This window comes from Myxine glutinosa, chromosome 2, assembly GCF_964187855.1.
Source record: "Myxine glutinosa chromosome 2, kmMyxGlut1.1, whole genome shotgun sequence".
In the NCBI taxonomy this organism is placed as follows: Eukaryota; Metazoa; Chordata; class Myxini; order Myxiniformes; family Myxinidae; genus Myxine; species Myxine glutinosa.
This window is the reverse complement of record NC_136262.1, coordinates 194327735-194349313: the sequence shown is the minus strand read 5'-3', so window position 1 is coordinate 194349313 and position 21579 is coordinate 194327735. Positions and strand designations below refer to the sequence as shown.

The following is a 21579-nucleotide window of genomic DNA, read 5'->3' as shown; positions in this document are numbered from 1 at the left end:
CTGGAAATTCATCAAAGTGTGCTCCCGTCCTTTGGATGGACGTGAAACTGGGCGTCCCGTTTGCTAGTATTAGTTGGTGGACGTTAAAGACCCCACGGTGCCCTTCGCAAAGAGAAGGCGAACCACCGACTGCGGACCATCTATGGCACCCTGGAAAAATGACAAATCCCTGCATTTGCATTCGAGTATCCTGTGGCAGAGTGGCGACCCGTCCAGGTTGTAACCCCCCAGCCACCAAGCCAATGAAACTGCCGCGACAGGCCTGGTTTTTTTCAGTCTTGTGCCACAAGGAGGAAATAAGTTGTATATAACCACATACACTGTCACAAATGATAACATCAGTCTTGGTTGGAAGTGAACAGGCAAGACAGGAAGGACAAGCTTCACAACCCTGCACGTGCTCTGTATCTTAGTACATATTGCTGCCAGTGTACAACCTTATAGTTTGAGATAAAGACCTCCCCCCCACTCCTCCAGAGATGCCAGAGAAATCACAAATGCTTTAACTGGTCCTTCATTAACCCAAAATCTCCAATCGACCCATCAGCAGATTCAACCCACTTTCTACGTTAACCAACCAAATGATCATAGGTTTATAAAAATGATGAATGGCAAACTTCTCAATCACTTGTACTGCACATCTCAAACTTCGGATCTCCTCAATATTCCCTACAACCACATTACAAATATGTGTTCTATGTGTTAGGTCTTATACAAGCCTCGACCTGGTGTACAAGAAAAATACTCGTACTAATAAAAAAAACAGGAAGTAGCACAATTTAACAAAGCATTGTTTTCTCAGTCTATCAGCAAAACTAAGATTGTGCCCAAAAACCTTCGAGAACTGGAAGTCAATGATCGGTTAAACATTTGACCGTCTTCACCACAAAAACACTTTTACAAAGAACCGAGCTCACTTACTAAATCCACGCCACTCAAGCACCGACTGCTCAGTAGATGAAGATCCTTGAAGTCAGCAGGTGGTCGAACTTGCACTCTGGAGGTTAAGGCAAAGAATTGGATATAATAAGCATACGCACACCAGCCTGTATGTTAATTCAGATTGGAAATAGTTACAAGCAATTCAGTTATTTCATAGTCTAAAAATATTTCATTGGGCACATTTTCCTGCATGACCAATGCGTCAAACAATGGCAAAAGCTTTTCTTTCTTCTTTTTTTCTTTTTCGAAAAATCCCTTCATGAACAATGCGGGGAGTCATTTTGGGGCTTTACAGTGCACATGCACGCACACGTGCACGCACGCACGCACACACACTTCAATGAATTGTACAGCATCAGCTGTTCCTAAAATATAATGTTATTTAAAGGATTGCTGTAAATGATGTTAAATTCACAACATCCTCTATTCAACTTTATTACTTCCGCCACCAAAGGTGGATGGAGGTTATGTTTTTACCCCTGTCTGTTTCTCTGTGAACAAGATATCACAAAAGGTTGTGGACGGATTCGGACGAAATTTGGCAGTGTGGTACTGTATGTGACAAGGACGAAATGATTAGATTTTTGGTGAAGATCCGGATACGGATCCGGCTGGTAGAATTTTTAAGTGATTCTTCACCATTGGGAGATGGGGCCAAACACAATATATCGCACGATATCTCGAAAAGTTGTGGGAGGACGACTTTGATTAAATGCGATTCTGTATTGATTTTGTGGTCTACTCTGGGATACAAAATGTAAACTGTTCACCTGGCAGAGGTATGCTCTCTACTGAGTTTAATTTGTAAATCTGAAAACATATTTCCCTTACCTAAAGTAAGAACCTTAGCCTATAAGCAAATGACTGGTTTCCCGACCGCATGGATCATCATCTGGGCATCATTCTTCCTCGAGGTTTCGATTATTTCAGCCCAGACACACCCTTGTGGTTAGGAAGTTAGTCAAAACCTCAGTTTAAAACATAGGGGTGCTACCATGGAGGAATCTCTGCAAGAGGCATGAGGCGATGAATGTTCCCTTATTGTGACATTTTAAATTTACCATCACATGCATGGTGCAGATTTCAGAAGGTGGAACGGAGCCATCACAGGTCTTGATGTATCCAACTTTGTGCATGTGTGTTTATGAGTGTATGTGTGTGTGGTGTGGTGTGGTGTGGTGTGTGTGCGCATGCATGCAAGTTGTTTTAGCCTGCTATCCCCACATGAGGGTGGGCCTCAGGAGATGAAACGGAGATATGCTCACGTACACATGTGAAACTACCAGCTACCGGGTCTCAAAGTATCCAACTCCGATAGTGTGTGTGTGTGTGTGTGTGTGTGTGTGTGTGTGTGTGTGTGTGTGTGTGTGTGTGTGTGTGTGTGTGTGTGTGTGTGTGTGTGTTTGCTATACTGCAAGTAAGGAAAACAGACTCTAAGGGTTAAGTGTTTAATTATTTGTATTGTAATCTGCATGTTTAGAGTAGATCTATGTGAAGCCCCAATTTCCATGACAGGAGAGTGTTTCGTTGAACCCTCGTCTTTCCCCTTCCTCGCTTTGTATTTTTCACTTTTTAATGCGCTTATTTCTCATTTATTGATTTCCTTACTACCGTTTTCCACTTTCTCCTCAGCAGCCTCACAGCCAATGGCTGTCAAGCCAAATGGAATACGTGTTTTTTAAATTGGGCCAATCAATGGCGTGCTCGAGTGAGGCGACCAATCAGCGCACCTGATGACCATCTGAGCAACTGTTTTGTGTGAGCATATGTCATTGAGCGGTGACCTCCACAGGGTGAGGAGCATGTGCCAGTTCTCTCAGCCTCTCCACAGAATCTCTGAGCTGGCAGGACCCACCACCGAGGCATCACCAGGGCATCTTTGGACCACCCAGTAAAAGGAGGAACATGGTATTCGGAACGCCAGCAGGAAGTTTAGTCCATAAATGTGTGTAACAAAATTCCGGCTCTTGTGCATTTTTGGGTACAATCTTAGCAACCTCCAGAAATATTTTTTATAACTCCTCTGAACACAAAAGCATGATACCAATTCTCTCTATCATCCTAATGGTCGCCAATTTGGATTTAAAAATGGCAGCTGTTTCGGCCATATTTGTTGGCATGTGATCCTATTATCCCAATAAATTTAATTATAACGTTTTTTTTTTTTAGGGTCAGCAAGTATCTTGGTTGCCCTCCTGAATCCTCAATCGCAAACATTTTTTGAAATATAAAATTACTTCTATTTGGACTGCTGCTAAAATTATATTAAAACATTAAAATGTTAATGTTAAAATGTTGAAATGGCTGTGATTTAGCCATATTCTAGTATACATTGACATCTAGGATTGTGAGCAACTGAGAATACACACCAAATTTTAGGGCCGTCGATTGTCATGGTTGCACCTGTCATTCTCACCTTCAAATTAGCTGCAATCTTGCATTGCAAAGCACTATTTCTACATATACAGTATGTGTCCGACATGACCACGATTCCCATCAGTGATTTCCTTAGTTAGAATGACCTGGTGAGTGATCTCACCAGATATATGAGAAGTACAAGTAACAGCACCTGATCATTTCCTGTCCACTAGCACTACTGTAGTGTCAATGGAGGAAGAATCTCAAGATTCTGAAACAAAAGGGGCAGCGAGTACCTGTGTGGGTAGGCTTTGCAAACCAGCGAGTTCCAGTGTGGTAACCAGAGTACCACCCTCTTATACACACCAGCATTCACCCGACATGCATCTGTGATAATTACCTGGCCAGAATGCAAATTTGGCCTATCAGTGGGGTATAAAACGTAAACCGCTCATCCAGGCAGAGATGTGCTCTCTACCCGGTGCCGTTCTGGTTGACAAATGTTATTCACTCCCTTTCATAAATGCCTCAGCCCACAAGTGGCCTACTTTAGTCACCATCCTGGATCAACTAAGCAGACTCAATGACTTAGTTACTGGCAATGACAAGAAGCTTGTTGACACATATTTGATATGGACCTGTACAAATGAGTCTTAAGTTGGAATATCTAGACTCCCAGTACAAAAAAGTGCAGTTACTGACCAGTTTTACCCTTGTTGGGGAATCATCAAAGTAGAATAACATGTTTCCATCCAATGTTGACTCTGTAACCTTTTGTTTATAAACTAGTTAGTGAGTCTGCCGGAATCGAGTCTCATACAGCCCTTGATGCACTGTACCAGGAAATACAAGCGCCGCCTGCCACACAGAACATTATCTACCACATCACCAAGCACAAACCAGTCATCATTGGATGCGGTTGGGAGAAATGATAAAAAATTGTGGAAATGACATCACGGCATTTGTCTCAGGTTGGACAACAGCATTATTTACCATATATATAATATAGTTGGGATATTTTACCATATATAATATATTTACCATATATAACATATTTACCATATATAATTAGTGGTATAGTTATTTCCTCAATGAGTGTTTAGAATAAGCCTTAAAATAACAAGAACAGCGAGCAGTGATGATAGGCTTCCAGGCCGGTTGGCCGCCATACCACATGAATGATGATGACATCATTTTCAACAAATTTTCCTCATTGGTAGTCGATCATATTTGTAAATTTTGATTTAGATCGGTAAAGCGGTTCTGGAGATATAGATTTTCAATATTTTTTTTCCTTAAATTCAAGATGGCTGCCATACCATGTGACTGATGATGTCATAGTTTGCAACCAAAATTTCTCATGTGTAGTCAATCATATGTATGAAGTTTCGGATTCATCTGTTGAGCGTTTCTGGAGATATGGATTTTCAAATATTTTTTTCCTTAAATCCAAGATGGCCACCATACCATGTGACTGATTATGTCATAGTTCAGAAACATTTTTCCTCATCTGGAGTTGATCATACATATGAAATAATGTATTGATTCGTTCAACAGTTCTGGAGAAAACGATGTTTAAAGGTTTTCCTTAAATCCAAGATGGCCACTATATCACATGACTGATGACGTCATAGTTTTAAAATATTTTTCCCACACCAGTAATTGATCTATGTATATTTTGACTTTGTATATCTATATATACCTGATCTATGTATATCTATGTATCTGATACGTTAAGAAGTACGATGGAAATGATTATTTTATTTTTTGCTGAAATTCAAGATGGCGGCCAAACCACATGGCTGATGACATCATAGTCTGCAAATATTTTCCCCCATCGGAATGTAAACATGTGCTTCATGTTTTGTATCGATCACATACACGGTTTCAGAGATGTATATTTTTGAAGTTTTATTTTTAAATCAAATATGGCCGCCAAACCACGTGACCGATAACATATTTTTTTCGCAAACATTTATCCCGATGGATATAGCCTGGTGTTGGCTTAGCGGTTAGGGTGCCGGCTTGGGATCCTAGGATCCTGAGTTTGAATCCCGGTCAATCATTGAATTAACACCAGGAGGGTTGACTCAGCCTGTCATCCTTCCGAGGTCGGCAAATTTAGTACCAGCTTGCTGGGATGAATGATCACGGTGTGTACCTCGATTTAGAATAGGTACACCGTGTCCCTGCGCATCATAAGACGCGACCAAGGGTTGGCGTCAGGAAGGGCATCCGGCCATTAAAAAAAAATTGCCTCAAACAGGGAACCATGAGCTCATGGGCCCCGCAAGGCCAACCCCCGCTCTAGCGGGGAAAATGGCCTTAAAACGATCATTCATTCATTTATCCCCATGGCTATCGAATCATAAATGTAAAACTTTGCATTGATCAGTTCAGCAGGTCTGGAGAAGAAGATGTTTAAAGTTTATGACATCATAGACAATGGCAGCCAATGTAAGTCAAAAATGCAAAAACAAAATTAATGATGCACTAAGTTACATTGGTATCTATAAGTTGAAGTTTCGTGGAGCTAGCTATAACAGTTTTCTCCGAATCGTATCCACAAAATGTGTGAGAATCATAATCCTGACAAGAAACAATAGGCTTCCAGTGGGAACCTCTCTGGAAGCCTAATTAAATGCGATATTATATGAGATACACGTCGCTTATGTAATAGACCTCATGTGTCTACAATCTTCATTCATATACAGTCATGGCCAACAATATTGGCACCCTTGCACTTTTTTGAAATAAAGCACCATTTCTTCCAGAAAATGGTTGAAATGAAAAAATATTTTGGTATCCACACGTATTTCTTTGGTTTGCAGTGGAACAAAACAAAAAAGCTGAAAAAATAACTAAGGCGTAGCTTATTCCACAAATAAATCCTAAAATGGCTCGGACAATATTATTGGCACCTTTTAGAAGATAGAAATAATTCGATTTCAAGCAGGTGATTCTCCTTTACTTTGGAATTGAACTCACCTGTGATGAGTTGCAGGTGCCTGCAATATAAAAATCACTCATTCAACCAGTTTGAATAGAGAAAAGGAGTCATTCTGCTGTTTTGTATCACTGTGTGTACCGCAATAAGCATGGAGAAAAGAAAGAAAACCAGGGAATTCTCCGAGGAGGTCAGACAGAAGATTGTAGCTAAGCATGGATATTCTCAAGGCTACAAGTACATCTCCGGAGACCTTTATGTTCCTGTGTCCACCGTAAGCAATGTTATCAGGAAGTTTAATGCCCATGGCACTGTAGCCAACCTCCCAGGATGTGGTAGCAAGAGAAAACATGATTGAAGATTGCAGCGAAGGTTTGTTCGAATGGTGGATAAAGAACCTCAATCAACTGCCAAACAGATTCAAGCTGACCTTCAGACACAAGGTATGACAGTTTCAACTCGGACCATCCCTCGCCAACTCAATGAAAGGGGATTCTCTGGTAGGAGGCCCAGGAGGACCCCACTGCTGAGGAAGCCCGACTGGAGTTTGCCAAAACAAATCTGAACAAGCCAAAATCCTTCTGGGAGAATGTCCTGTGGGCAGATGAGACCAAATTAGAGCTTTTTGGAAAAGCACATTATATTATCTCTGTTTACAGAAAACAAAATGAAGCCTTCAAAGAAAAGAACACCTTCCCTACAGTCAAACATGGAGGAGGTTCAGTGATATTTTGGGGTTGCTGTGCTACCTCTGGCACCGAGTCCCTTGAATGTGTGCATGGCATTATGAAATCGGGAGATTACCAAGGCATTTTGGAGCGCAATGTTCAACCCAGTGTACGAAGCTGGGTCTCCGTCGAAGGTCATGGGTCTTACAGCAGGACAATGAGCTCAAACACTTCAAAAAGCACCCAGGAATGGTTAAAGGCAAAACGCTGGACTGTCCTAAAGTGGCCAGCAACCAACCAAAAGCCCAGATCTAAATCCCATTGAACACCTGTGGGGAGATCTGAAAACAGCAGTTGGGAGAAGGCACCCTTCAAATCTGGGAGAACTGGAGCAGTTTGCACAAGAAAAGTGGGCCAAACTGCCAGTAGAGAGGTGTAGGAAGCTCATTCATGACTATAGGAAGTGATTGACTGCAGTTATTTTGTCCAAAGGCTGTGATACCAAATATTAAGTGTAGGGTGTCAATAATTTTGTCAATGCCATTTCTTTTTATTTTCTGATTTAAAAGGATATACTGTATTAAGTTCTGAATCAAAAACAAAGGTTCTGCAATATCAACAGTGAAATAAAGAATTGTGGAGACCAAATACTTGTCAATTTCAACTTCTTTTTAGAGAAAATTGTGAGTTATTTGAAAAAAATGCAAGGGTGCCAATATTTTTGTCCACGACTGTATGCCTACGTTTTATGTTCTTTCCTTTGAGAAATCTGTCTTAGATGTGTCTTTTTGGTGCTCGCAAGGCCGCGAGGGGCCAAAGTTTAGGCGGCAGAATAATGTCGTCCCTGAGGGACGCCTTGCCAAGTCTTGTGAAGGATTGGGGGAGGATGTTTTCCCCACCCATCAGCAGGAATATGGACCAATGGTGAGAGGGAGAGGAGGGGCACAAATTGTCATTGGTTACGTCGGTGAGTGAGGTCATAAAAGGCGGATGCAGCAAGAATTGGAGCGGATAACTTGATGGATGTGGTGCTGGGAGGCTGCAGGAATTGAGCTTGTGGAGCAGAAGCCATGTCCATATCCAGCCAACGCCACACCCAGTCAAGCCGAGGCCATTTCCACCCCACAGGGTCACTTCACTCTCTACTGTTGCCTCAGCACATTTGCAAGAGCTAAGCAGGGCGACCCTGCATGACTTAGCTGGGTTTGACCCAATCTCTCATCCTGTCTCGTAATTCCCTCTCTCCTGGTATGAATGTTGGTCCAGATAAGGTAATAGATAATTAAGGCATCCCACTCGTCCTTTGGTACCATGGGCACATATTTGGTCATGGGCAGAAGGAGCTCGTTTTGCATCATTATTATTTGTTATTGCTCCTTCTATTCCACCCCCCCCCCCCCCCCCCGCCCCCATGCCATTTATTTAATCTGTCTTCGTCTCGGGTGAGTTCTGGTTGTCCTGGTTGGCTTCATTTAGTTGCTGCACAGTCGCTGTACTGCCCGACAACCACGCCTTCAGATTTGCTCGGCCTAATTAGATCAAGGCACGTGATGCAAATCTGTGACACTCACTGGATCTGGGGATTCCATTCTGTATTGTAACACGGCTTTGGATGAAAGCATTAGGCAGGGAGTCTTAAAAGCAGTTGACTATCGTGGTTGCGCTGACGTGACTCGTAGGATTTGAACTGGGCAACTGGAACGACTGACAACAGGTTGCTTTGGTGTCAGGAGTAGGATTGAACCTGAGGTATGAATTATCCAACGTCAAAGCCAAATTGCGGAGCACGCAGTAAGCTCAACATTTTGAAACCACCACTATGTCAGATCAAGGCGATCGGCATCAGGAGGGCATTAGTTAGATGCCACAGCGACCACGGCGGACATCGTAAGGGAAGGACCATTAGAGGGCATCGTGGATTCACCACCACTACCTGGTAGCTCCATGGACGTGCTCCCAATCAGCCCAGAGCTTCCACATGAACAAGCGGGGAGCATCAGGCTGGTGAGGCCACACCCAGCAAATTGCGGCCTGACGTTAGGAGTGCACAACTCATTAGCAAACGTGTACGTCTGCGTTTCATCAGAATCATCACAAGTTATGCTAACGTTCAAGATGCTGATGTGCCAAGCTTTCACCTGTTCCAATCAAGACACGGGCAAGAGTTACGTGTTGATTTGAAGCCAGGCCAAAGTGAGCAAAGCTCAGAGTTGGCCTCAAGTAGTTATATATATTCCTACAATACTAGCTGAGCCTACCTGTAGCTTCGCTCATGGCCAATTAGTGATCCTGTTTGCCAAAAATTGCTACATTGGTCCACTGCATCTGCATTGAGTCCGCAGGCCCACAATGATGAGTCCATAAATCACTATGACTATAACCCGACCAGCATATGGGAATGTATCATCGGTTTATTGAAGTACCCTCAGGTCTATAATTATTCGGTGGCTCATTAGGGCAGCTTCCATTCTCGTAAGATACCCGATCGATCTCCTAGGAGGGAGCCAGATATCCCTCACATTTTAGATGATGTGCGGCTGCCTTTGTGAAGCCTGCACCTTGCAGTCTTCCATATAAATGTTATTCGGCACAAATTGGCCTGCAGGACGACATCAACCAACAGATCCTGCAGAAGCGTCTCACAAATGTACCGCTACGGCTTAGCTTTCAAGTTTGGCTGCTTCACCGTCACGGCCTCAACTAAATGTCGTTTACTTTAGGTTTGCTTACCCAGCCAATTTTTACCTGGAAGGCTTACCCACCTGGAACGTAACTCTCGCCCATGTCTTGATTGGAACAGTTATAGGCTTGGCACATCGGCATCTTGAACGCTAGAATAACTTGTGATGAATCTGATGAAACACTGACGTTCACGTCTGTCAATGACTTGTTCGCTCATGATGTCACGCGAATCGACGGAAGTAGCTCATTTGTATAACGGAAGTGAAAATAGTTGTATTTTAAAACCCAATTATCCGGCTTATTACTCTCCCAAAAATATATTTTTTGTGCCGATGGGTCAGGGATATCGTCCAATAAGAGGAGCCGCGTCTGTCTGTAGTGTTATAACTTGAGAACGGATTTCAATAAATCCAACTACGGTGGATTCTGGTAACTCCCAAGTGTGTTTATGATCCAATATATATATATATATATATCCCTGGTGTTGGGCTAGTGGCTAGGGTGCCGGCTTAGGATCCTAGGATCCTGGGTTCGAATCTCGGTCGATCGCCGAATTAATGCCAGGGGGGTTGACTCAGCCTGTCATCCTTCCGAGGTCGGCTAATTGAGTACCAGTTCACTGGTAATTCCCTGTTTGTCGTTGAAGGCGGAAAAAAGGGTTGGCGTCAGGAAGGGCATCCGGCCGTAAAACATTGCTTCAAAAAGGGGACCCAAAAAAAACAACAACTACCATGGTCCCCGAAAAGGCCAACCCCCGCTTTGCGGGGAAAAATGGCCTCTAAACGGTGGTTATATATATATTGTAACGGTTTTGAGAAGTGTAACGAATTTGAGAAGTGTAACGGTTTTTGGGAAGTGTAACAATTTTGGAGGAAGTGTAACGAATGTGAAAAGTATGGTTTTGTTGTGTGTAACACCCTCGTAATGTAAATAATGGTCGCAGCCGTCCTCCTAGTTAATTCCATGAAACTTACACACAGGCCACGATATATCTTTTTAAATAGTTTATTTCCTTATTCCATGTAGGCTAAATATGTGTTTCCCACTAGATTGACTTTGCATTGTATCAAACGAAATAAGCGTAGGCCCTTTCAATTTCCCCAAACATCTCCGCTCTCCAAAGTTCCTGTCAAAAGGGGTGCGAGTGGTGTTCAATCCCGCAAGCCGCCATTGCCCATGTGCTCATCTCGGAGAAGAGGGGGGTAGGAGCCGCCAACTCACAGGCGTGGCACGTCGTCATGAGCAAAGGAGGAATCGGACCGCCCTAACAGCCAACCAGCACCGCGGTTAGCGACCCGGTAGGCGTGCCCTCGCAGCCGGCGGCTTGATTCCGCCCCGAGTGATAAAAGCGACTGGAAGGGACTGCTTCACCAGATGGGAGATGAGCGAAGAGGTGACATGCGAGAGGAGCTGTGAGCTGAACTGTGAGCTGTGAGAGGAGAGACGCTCCAAGCCAAAAAGGAGAGGTACTTGGAAAGGAAACAACCTTTGGAGCGACGCGCTGAGAGGAGGGAGACGGCTCCACCAGGAGGAGAGGAGCAGGTGTGACCGAGCCAGCGCGTGACGTCTACAGCATCGGCAGCGGATACGCGACCGAGGGTTTTCCCACCAAAAACGCGAGGAATTGAGAGCTGCTACCTCTGACCCTGCCTCCCTCTCCAGCAACCCACCTCCGCCATCCCTGCCTGCAATTTCCCCCGTGTAAGTGTGAACGTCGTCTGTCCTAATCGTTGTCCTGGGGTTAAGTAAATTGAATAGTGTAAGTTAACAATTCGCTGTGTGACTGCTTCTTCCATCCATTGCTTGTGTGTGTATAATAAATCTGTTCTTCCTCCGTACTCTGTCTTCTTCTCTTTTTCCTTCTCTTTCGGTCGCTTTAGAGGTTTCCCGATTGAATATCTGTGGTGCAATCTGGTCAACGTCGGGTGGAATCGGGCTAATCGGGGAGTAACTGTTCGGTCGCGGTTGGACCATCCGCTCGGCCCATCATAACATCTAAACCGCGTCTGTAACAATATATATATATATATATATATATACAGTGAAACCTTGACTTACGAGTTTAATTCGTTCTGTGACCGAGCTCGTAACTCAATTTGCTCGTTTCTCAAATTAAATTTCCCCATTAAAATGCATTGAAATGCTATTAATCCGTTCCAGCCCGCCAAAAACCACACCAATTTTTTTTTTAATATACAGTATATATAAAAATATCTCGCGCTTTATATTTCACCTGTATGCAGCATACAAGTTGGCAGGATGGCCTGGACTGGAGGTACGCACACTTGACTCTAAACTGTCCAGCCTGGGTTTGAATCCCGACCCAGCTATAACCTGTCATGTCGGTGTTTCACAGGCAGGGTGATTCATCAATGTGTGTACCGCTAAACTGGGCGCCCCGTTTGCGTCCCATTAGTTGTTGGATGTTAAGGATCTGTGTAGTGTTCTGGGCCCTGTGCTATTTCTGGTCTTCATCAATGACCTCATCGAAATGAGGATCTGTGTAGTGTTCTGGTAGTGTTCTGGGCCCTGTGCTATTTTTGGTCTTCATCAATGACCTCATCGAAATGACCTCATCAATGACCCATCGAAAACCTTGATATTTTCTACCCCCGGTAATTCACCCCAGAGTCCTTGCAGTGTTCATATGTTTTATTCCTCTCCCACCTCCCCCCAAGTCCTCCCGATGTCCCTGCTCTCAAATGTTGTGTTTGTGTCCTTCCCCCTCTCTCCCCATATTGTCTGCCGCTCCCCTTGTTTTTTGTGTTTTGTGTGTCGGTTTGTCTTTTTGTGTGATTAATGTTAGCTCTTTCACGAGCCTCGATCTTGTATACAAAAAAAATAAAAAAAATCCGTGTCTTCCACAAAGAGAAGGCGAGCTATCGCCGGCACTCTGAACAAGTTGTGGCCTGGCATGCTCTTCTCCTCTGCCGTTATATACGTCCTCCTCGGCATCTTTTTCCAGAAGAGCCCTGTCTCGTCACAGTTGAAGATTTGCTGGGGGATGTATCGTTCGGCTTCTATCAGTTCGGCAAAAGTTATAATAAAATCGTCAGCTGCCTTCACATCCGAGCTTGCTGCCTCACCATGCCTGACGACGGAGTGAATGCCGGTCCTCTTCTTAAAATTATCAAACAATCCCCGACTGCCTTTGAATGACTTCCGATGCCTCATCCGTTGATGTTGCCGCCGTCTGCTGCACCAAATCCCCGTAAATGTCTCGTGCCTTCTCACACATGATGCTCTCGGTCACGGTATCTCCTGCTAGCTGCTTCTCCGTCAACCACACAAACAACAACTTCTCCATCTCTTCATGGACAGAGGTCCGGAGCTTTGAAATAATCGTAACGCCCTTGGCTGGCATTATAGCCTTTATCGACTCCTTCTGCTTCAAAATCGTACATATCGTAGAAGTACTACGATCGTACTGCCTCGCCAAGTCGACAACACGCACACCTCGCTCATGTTTTTCGACGATTGCGTGTTTTATATCCAAGCACATCATCCTCTTCTTCTTCTCAGCACTGCCCTTGACACTCAATTTCTTAGGACCCATGGTTAAAACTAAGAAATTTTACAAAATAACCAAAATGCGAAAACAAAGCAGCAGCGATATACGGCAGAGATGCTTGCACGGCAAGATAACCACGTGACCGGAACCCACCTGGTGGCGGGTGGCGTAAGCTCGTAACTCAGATCTCGGCTCGCATCTCAAAGCAATAAACCGCCCGAGCGACGGCTCGTATCTCGGAAAACTCGTAAGTTGGTGCACTCGTAAGTCAAGGTTTCACTGTATATATATATTGTTGCGAATATGGAATTTGGCCTCCATATCCGCTTGTAAATATTCCCCTATTTCCCCAATACTCCCCAACTATCCCCAATCCCCCATTCCCTAGTCCCATTGTCTGTAAACAACACTCTGTAGAACCGACCTTCCCCTTTTTCCCCCATTAAATGTCGTGCCCAGGTCCACCGCATCTCACGTAGACAACTTTCGGACATCTTGCTAGTTATTCTTAGTCTATGTCAGTTAAGGACTCCTTTCCATTAATTCTGACTCTTCGTTGCACCAGAATGTGATTATATGGCACCAGTAGTGAGTTTAGGACCTTCCCATACCTCCTTCCATCTTCTTCCCCAAACAACAACAACAACAACAACTACAGCTACAACAACAACTACAACCACGGCGCGCGGGGGGAGTGTGCGTCCTCCCACCAGCTCGGTTAGCCGCCATGACCATGCGCTCCACGGGGTTACCACGAAGGGGCTCCCTGTCAGCCCCTCGTCAAGGGCGGAGCCGGTAACCCCCCCGCATGCACCCAATGAGAAGCAACGAGCCGATTCCATCTGGGGTGGAGCTAACGAGCCGAGGGCGTGTCACTCCCCGCCGGATATACGCAGCGACTTACCGGATGTGAGAGGAGATGCGCCCCCAGCTTGAGACGACAAGACGCCACCTCGAGCGCTGTGAAACCTCCTGCATCTACTGGACCGTACAGTACCCTGTCCTTGAGCCAAGAGTGCACCTTGAGCCATCGATACCCGCTTTCCTTGCCATCAATCCCCGTGTGAGTCAGCCTTTTGTCCCGTTTATCTGTCGTCTGTTGGGGTTAATATAAGAGTGTGTCTAAGTGCTTGTCTTTCTATGCTGTCCCTCTCATCCCTGTAATCTGACCTTCCGCCTTAATATAATCTCCTCCGGAGGTCTTGAGAACCGTATCCCTGGTGTCGTGTCATTTTAATCCCAGCCGTGTGTCTTTTCCTTCATTGATCTAGCGTAGCGCGATTAGTCAACGTTCGGGTATAATCGGGTAACTTGTGCAGACGTGGTCATACCAAACCGCTCGGTAAATAACATCTAAGCCGCGTCTGTAACAATATATATACACACATACAAAGATTGGCATATATATATATATATATATATATATATATATATACACAAATAATTAAGTTAAGCACCCCCCCCCCGTTTTTTTACAACCTCGCACATTACAAGTTTGTTGTCGTCAAAACAGTGTAATATACCCATGATATTGCTATATTTTCTGGAGAAGTGATATTATGGTCACATAAAAACATAACAATCATGCCGTTTTCAATATTTTATTCTGAATAATTTAAGGTGAAATTTTTTGGGAATTTTAGGCATATTTTCACCTCAATTTAAGTATGGAGCTATAGGTCCATCACGGACAGTGTGGATGACGTTTATGTTTTCTAACGTACAGTCATTGTTCTGAGAAGACCTCTAGCGATCTTTGCGTCAATAACGTGTGTAGGACCCACGTGATCGGATCACTGACTCAACCCTACGTCTCATAGACCCTGTAAGCCGTCGTATGCGTTGCTGTGGCAGGTTGAACCCCCTCGAGCACGTTTGGGACATGTTGGGACGACAAATTGCGAAGATGGTCCCTCCAATAGCCAATCTGGATGAATTGGAACGTGCATTACATCGGGAATGGAACAACCTGCCACAGCAACGCATACGACGGCTTACAGGGTCTATGAGACGTAGGGTTGAGTCAGTGATCCGATCACGTGGGTCCTACACACGTTATTGACGCAAAGATCGCTAGAGGTCTTCTCAGAACAATGACTGTACGTTAGAAAACATAAACGTCATCCACACTGTCCGTGATGGACCTATAGCTCCATACTTAAATTGAGGTGAAAATATGCCTAAAATTCCCAAAAAATTTCACCTTAAATTATTCAGAATAAAATATTGAAAACGGCATGATTGTTATGTTTTTATGTGACCATAATATCACTTCTCCAGAAAATATAGCAATATCATGGGTATATTACACTGTTTTGACGACAACAAACTTGTAATGTGCGAGGTTGTAAAAAAACGGGGGGGGTGCTTAACTTAATTCTTTGTGTATATATATATATATATATATATATATATATATATATATATATATATATATATATATATATATATATATATATATATATTGTTATGAATTTGAGAATGGTGTTTTTTTGTGTTGTAAAATATCACCCTCCTTCCTCCAGTTGTTGTGTATAAAGGTCAAAGGGCGTCCCTTAGTTAGGTCATATACCATCACGTAGCCAAATCATAGATTTCCTCCTTGTTGGTAGTTATTTCCTTATTCTGTGTATTAGGTTAAGGCTCTGCTTCCATTAATTGACACTCCATTGCACCGAATCCAGACAAGGTAGTATCCCCTTTCAATTTCCCCAGAACCTCCATTGGATTCCCCTTTCCTCAATTGCCAACTGCATTGAGCGGTTCGCTGAATTCTGCTGCAGGTTGTTGTTTTCACTGCAAGACTCCATTAGCCACGAGGTCATCTCGGAGCCGAAGGTGGGAGGAGTCGGCCCAGCGCCGGGAACAAGGCGTGGCCTTGCCAACGCCTCCTCTAAGGGCGGGATCGGTGAGCCCTCGCGACCAATCAGGGCCGAGGCGACCTCACCGATGGGCGTGTCCTGGAGGCCGGCAGCTTGATCGCCCAAAGGAGATACAAGCGCGTGCGGAAGCCTTTGGAAGAGTTGCGTCAGAACAAGCGCGTGCGGAAGCCTTTGGAAGAGTTGCGTCAGAGATACGGCAGATGCGTGACCCAGCTGATTTCTGCAGAGAGCCGCTTCAACCAGCCCCGTTTCAACCAGCCGCGTGAAGCCCTGACGGGGCAGCGAGTGACCTTGCCGGTGTGCGGTGTAAAGCCGAATACAAGGAGCTGCCGGCTCCTCGCTTCCCGCCCGGAGTGGACCTGCTCGCTGTGCCCTGTGATTCCACCTGCTCATCCCTCCAAACCATTCCTGCCATTCCATTCTCTTGTGTACGTAAGTTTGTTTTGTTTGTTCTGTCCTGGGTTAAGTAAGACTGTTTATAGGTAAGCTAAGGTGCACTGTGTCCGCTTCTTCTTCTTCTGCTGTTTTTATTTTATTATCCTTCCTCCTCCTTGGTTATTTTTGGTTGTAAATAGCAGTAATAAATTATATTCGTATTTCAAACCCTTTTTGTTCTTCTTCTTCTTCACATCTGTCATCTTTGTCTTTTTCCCATTGAATACCTGTGGCACGATTTGGCCAACGTTCAGGATCGGGTTAGTCTTTGTTAACGGTTCGTGCCGCGGCTGCCATCCGCTCGGCAAATTAACATCTTATCCGCGGTCGCGAACGAAGCTTCTCACCTGCCTCTGGAGGGAGCTTGTGCAGTTTCAGGGACCACGTCGGTCAGTCACAAACGAGGGGACTAATCCCCCCTCGAGAAAGGATCCGAGGCCGACGTTGGGTTCCGTAACAATATATATATATATATATATATATATATATATATATATATATATATACACAAAGATATATATATGCAAATACATTTTTTTTTTTTTGTAAGGGCACATGGACACATGTCAAAACTGCAAATGCCAACACATGACGTTGGTTATCCCTGCACGGAGAGTAAGCAGGATCTCCCAGGAATCCCCTTTTTTTTTTAAGCTCACATGGAACGAAGTTCAGGGGAGCTGTCTGTCCGTCCGTCCGTCCACACTTGAAACTTCTTCTACGAAACCGCTGATGGGATTGCGACCAAATTTGGCACAAATGATATTTGTTGTGTTGTGACTAAAGGTTGTTCACAGCATTAAAAATAATAATAATAATAAAATAACAATAATAATAATAATAATAATAATAATAATCTGGGTCTAAGGGGGTCTACCAGGGGTCAAAGTGGATCCAGGTTTGACCCCCCCCCCCCCCCCCCCCCCCAAAATAGGAATTTGCTTTTTCCTCTGAAACTACACACAATATTTCGATGAAACATGACCACAACCTTCATCACCCATGATGTACCTAAGATTGTTCACGGCATTAAAAAAACAACTGCCTCTTTGGGGATTTACAGGGGGGAGGGGAGGAGGGTCAAAAGTGGGTCTGAACCCCCAAAATAGATATTTGCTTTCTTCTCTGAAACATACACTTTTTCGATGAAACTTCACCACAACCTTCACCACGCGTGATGTACCAAAGTTTGTTCACGGCATTAAAAAACAAAAATCTGCCTCTTTGGGGTTTTTTTTTTTTTTTTTTTTTTTTTTTTTTTTGTATACAATATCGAGGCTCGTGAAAGAGCGAACATTAATCACATGAACACACAGAAAGACAAACCGACACATAAAACATATAACATAGGGAGCGGTAGACAAGATGGGGAGAGAGGGGGAAGGACACAAACACAACATTTGAGAGCAGGGACCGAGAGACATGGAGACATCGAGAGATCTGAGAGAGGCGAGGGCTTTGGGGGGGGGGGGGGGGGGGGGGCGTGGGAAGGGGGCAGTGGGAGAGGTATAAAACATATGGACACTGCCAGGACTTCCAGGAAAGAAGTTGGAATTTCAAACAAGGTGGATCTGGGATGAATTAGCGGGGGTAGAAAAGATCAAGGTTTTGGATGGGGGAAGATAAGAGATGGTGGTGAACAGCTGTTTTAAAGACCTGGAGGGAGGAGTGGGATTGAAGGGAGTGAGGGAGTTTGTTCCAGAGGCGGGAGAAAAGAGGAATGAAAGAGTGAAGGTGAGCGGAGAGCCGAGATTTCGGCAGTTTAACCATCAGAGGGTTGCTGGCAGATCTTGTGCGACCTGTAGGAATATTTGGGGGACAGAGCACAGAGAGAGCTGGGGGTGCAAGGCCGGAGAGGAGTCGGTAGAAGACAGAAAGACCACCTACCTGCCTGCGGTGAGTGAGTGAAAGGCCCTCAGAGATAGCTTCATCGCGGGAGATTCCAATAATTCTGAAAGCTTTGGTTTCAACAGCGTGAAGCCGAGCTAGGTGTGAGGCAGGAGCACCGGCCCATAGGGGAGAACAGTATTCCATTGAGCTGCGGATGAAAGCCTTGTATGTGGTGAGGAGCTCAGGTGTGCCGAGGAAGGACTTCGCACGACGGAGGATGCCCAGTCGGCGACTGGCTTTGGAGGCCAGCTTGGAAATGTGGTTTTCCCAAGAAAGATCATGGCAGATAGTGAGACCCAAAATCTTGAGCGACAGAACTTCTTGGAGAGGATTGTTGAGAAAGTAGATGGGAGGGTTGTCCAGTCGATCTTTTCGGAGAGACATAGTAAGAGTGTGAGATTTGTCAGGATTGAAAGACATGTTCCACTTGTTTGACCAGTCTGTGATTTTGTCCAGGTCTTCAGAGAGTGAGGAGGCAGCAGACTGCCGATCTGAGGGAAGAGGAATGGAGCGGCAGAGAGTGGAGTCATCAGCAAAGAGATAGAGAGGATTTTCGAGAGAGTCAGAGAGATCATTGATGAAGACCAGAAAAAGCACGGGGCCCAGAACACTGCCTTGGGGAACTCCAGCCTGAACAGGAAGAGGAGATGAGAGAAACCTATTCAGGGCCACACGTTGACGACGACTAGAGAGGAAGTCCGCCAGCCATGCGTGGAGATTTCCATGGATACCAAAGGAGGAGAGTTTGGTGAGCAGAGCGGGGTGCCAGACCGTGTCGAAGGCACGTGATATGTCGAGGGAGACAGCTCTAATTTCCTGTTTGGCATTGAGGACCTCCATCCATTGTTGAGACAGCAGAAGCAGCATGTCCAGAGTAGAGTGACCTGGTCTGAAACCAAATTGATGATCAGAGATCAAGCCATTGGAGAAGAGGAAAGATTTCATATCAGAAGCAATGATGGATTCCATGACTTTGCTGATAATTGGGAGAAGGCTGATTGGTCTGTAGTTGCTAGGATCTGTTTTTGCACCTTTTTTGTGCAAAGCGGTGATGTTGGCTGATTTCCAAGCAGATGGCAGTTGACCTTGAGCAAAAGAGAGGGTGAAGAGAACAGAGAGAGGGTGAGATAGAGCAGCAGAGCAGGATTTTAGGACCCGTGGGCTGATGCCGTCGGGTCCAGTTGCAGAATCAGAGTCGAGGGTTGACAGAAACTTTTCCACCTTGTCAGGAGGAAAGGACACGGAGTCCAGGAGCAGCAGGGTACGACTGGGTATGGTGGGTACAGAGAGGGATGGGTTTGGGACACAAGATTTAGAGGCAAACACAGAGTTGAGGCATTCAGCTTTTTCATGTGCGGAGTCAGCTGTGTAGCCGTTTGAGGTAAGGGAGGGGATGGAGGGGGAACAAACACCAGAAACGGATTTTCCGTCTTATCGGAATTGGGGGATTTGGAATTGGGGGAATTGGGGGAATTGGGGGAATTGCCCCCCAAAATCAGTGTTTGCTTTCTTCTCAGAAACTGCACATGCAATTCCGATGAAACGTCACCACAACCTTCATCACCTGTGTTGTACCAAAGTTTTTTCCTGGCATTAAAAAAAAATCAGGGTCTAAGGTGGTCTATGGGGAGGCTTGCCCCACAAAATTTGTATTTGCGTTTTTTTCTCAGAACCTACACAAACAATTTTAATGAAACGTCACCACAACCTTCGTCATCCATGATGTACCAATGTTTGTTCAAGGCATTGGAAAAATTGGGGTCTGAGGAGGTACACGATTATGTTAGTATGATTCTACATGCTGCCCTGTCTTCTCGCAACCATTGAAAGTGGTTTAAAATACCTTTAGCCAGTGCAGTATACCGTTTATTCTACCAGGTGAGCGCCAGGGGTATTGCGTTTTCTTCCCCGAGATTAACCATCGCAGCAAAGATTGGCATTTCTCTCAGCGAAGCGACGGGTCTTATATTCGAGGATCTCATTTTAAAATACCTGATTGTGTCCCTTTAAAAATGAACTGGAAATTTGGCCCAACATGCCCGTGTTGTATCCACGTTATTTAACCAACGATGTTGAACCATCTGTACATTTCTCCCCATTCGATGTTGAACCATCTGGAATGTCTCCTGTTGATCCCAAATGGTCAGCACAAGCACAGATCTTCTGGTTCGGAGGAGGATCGCTTGAAAACTGTGCACACGAACGAATTTATAAACCCAATCCGCTCATTCCCTCCCACTCAGCCAATGAGGCCAGGGACCGTTACGCTGTCAAGAGGTGAGGTAACCTGCTCTACCACAGACCTCCACGGACTTCTTACCCGCCCCCCTTATCCCTCTTCTTCCTCCTCCTCAACCATCAACATCATAAGCATGACCCCAACCAGTCAGTACCATCTGATCCCAACACTAAAGCACGAATAAATATCCTTTCCACATCATTTAAAGTACAAGTCCGGGTCCAACGTGGGTCTGGCGCAAGACCTACCTCAGGAACGCTGTGACACAACCAGAACACCGCCATGTCGCACCAACCGCCCCGGAGTCCGCTCGCTTGACGTCACCCGAATATGCGATAAGACGGAAGCTCCTACGCTTTTACCGACGTCACCGAGTCGAATTTGAACGCGTGACGTCACGCGCCTCTCAACGACACCCGCCCACACGTACAACTTGACGATTCGCGCCGTGCGTGTAACGTCACGCGCTTCCCCAAGACTTCCGCCCCCACGCACAACTTGAACATTCGCGCCGTGCGCGTGACGTCCTTGGTTATGGAGGTGACTTTCGGTTCCAGTTCCAATGTTTTGGCAATACAGTACAGTACAGTACATCTTGCACCGCACCGGTTCGATATTAAAAGCGAATCCAGTCCGTGTTTTGCGATGTACAGCTGTAAAACAGCAACACGGTTATTATTCATTTCCGGAGGTTTTAAATTACTGTGTGCTCTGCAATGAATATCGAGTTAGTCCAGACTGCAATTAAGTGTATTATGTTTATTAAAGGGAAAATACACAGAATATTAATCATTTTCACGATAATTCACGAGCTGCATGTTGATTTCATTGCTATCCCCTACAGGCCGCTCTCTACCAACCACCTTTGGAGAGGGAACAGACCCATCAACCAGGTGTTGTCCAAGTCAAGGCATTGGCGTCACCACCACTCAGCAAGCGCTCTTCAGACTTCAATGTTTAAAACTGTCACTGAACATCAGCTGTAGAAACGCCGGTGTAATGCGCAGCTGTAGGAAAGGTTTCAG

General features: G+C 45.0%; 1 protein-coding gene across 7 annotated transcripts in view; it reads right to left on the bottom strand.

The window, feature by feature from the left end:
* The window catches only part of PTPRA (protein tyrosine phosphatase receptor type A), a 221923-nt gene extending 201002 nt beyond the window's left edge, over positions 1 to 20921 (bottom strand). For 6 of the 7 annotated variants that reach the window (XM_078772136.1, XM_068106528.2, XM_068106531.2 and 3 more), the window contains exons 1-2: positions 20803 to 20921; positions 922 to 997 (exon numbers count right to left, since the gene is read on the bottom strand). The gene's annotated coding sequence lies outside the window, so the exon portion shown is untranslated. Of the gene's footprint in view, positions 1 to 921; positions 998 to 20802 lie in introns of those variants that run through there. The other variant, XM_078772135.1, reaches the window with a different exon arrangement.
* Positions 20922 to 21579: the final 658 nt, after the last annotated feature.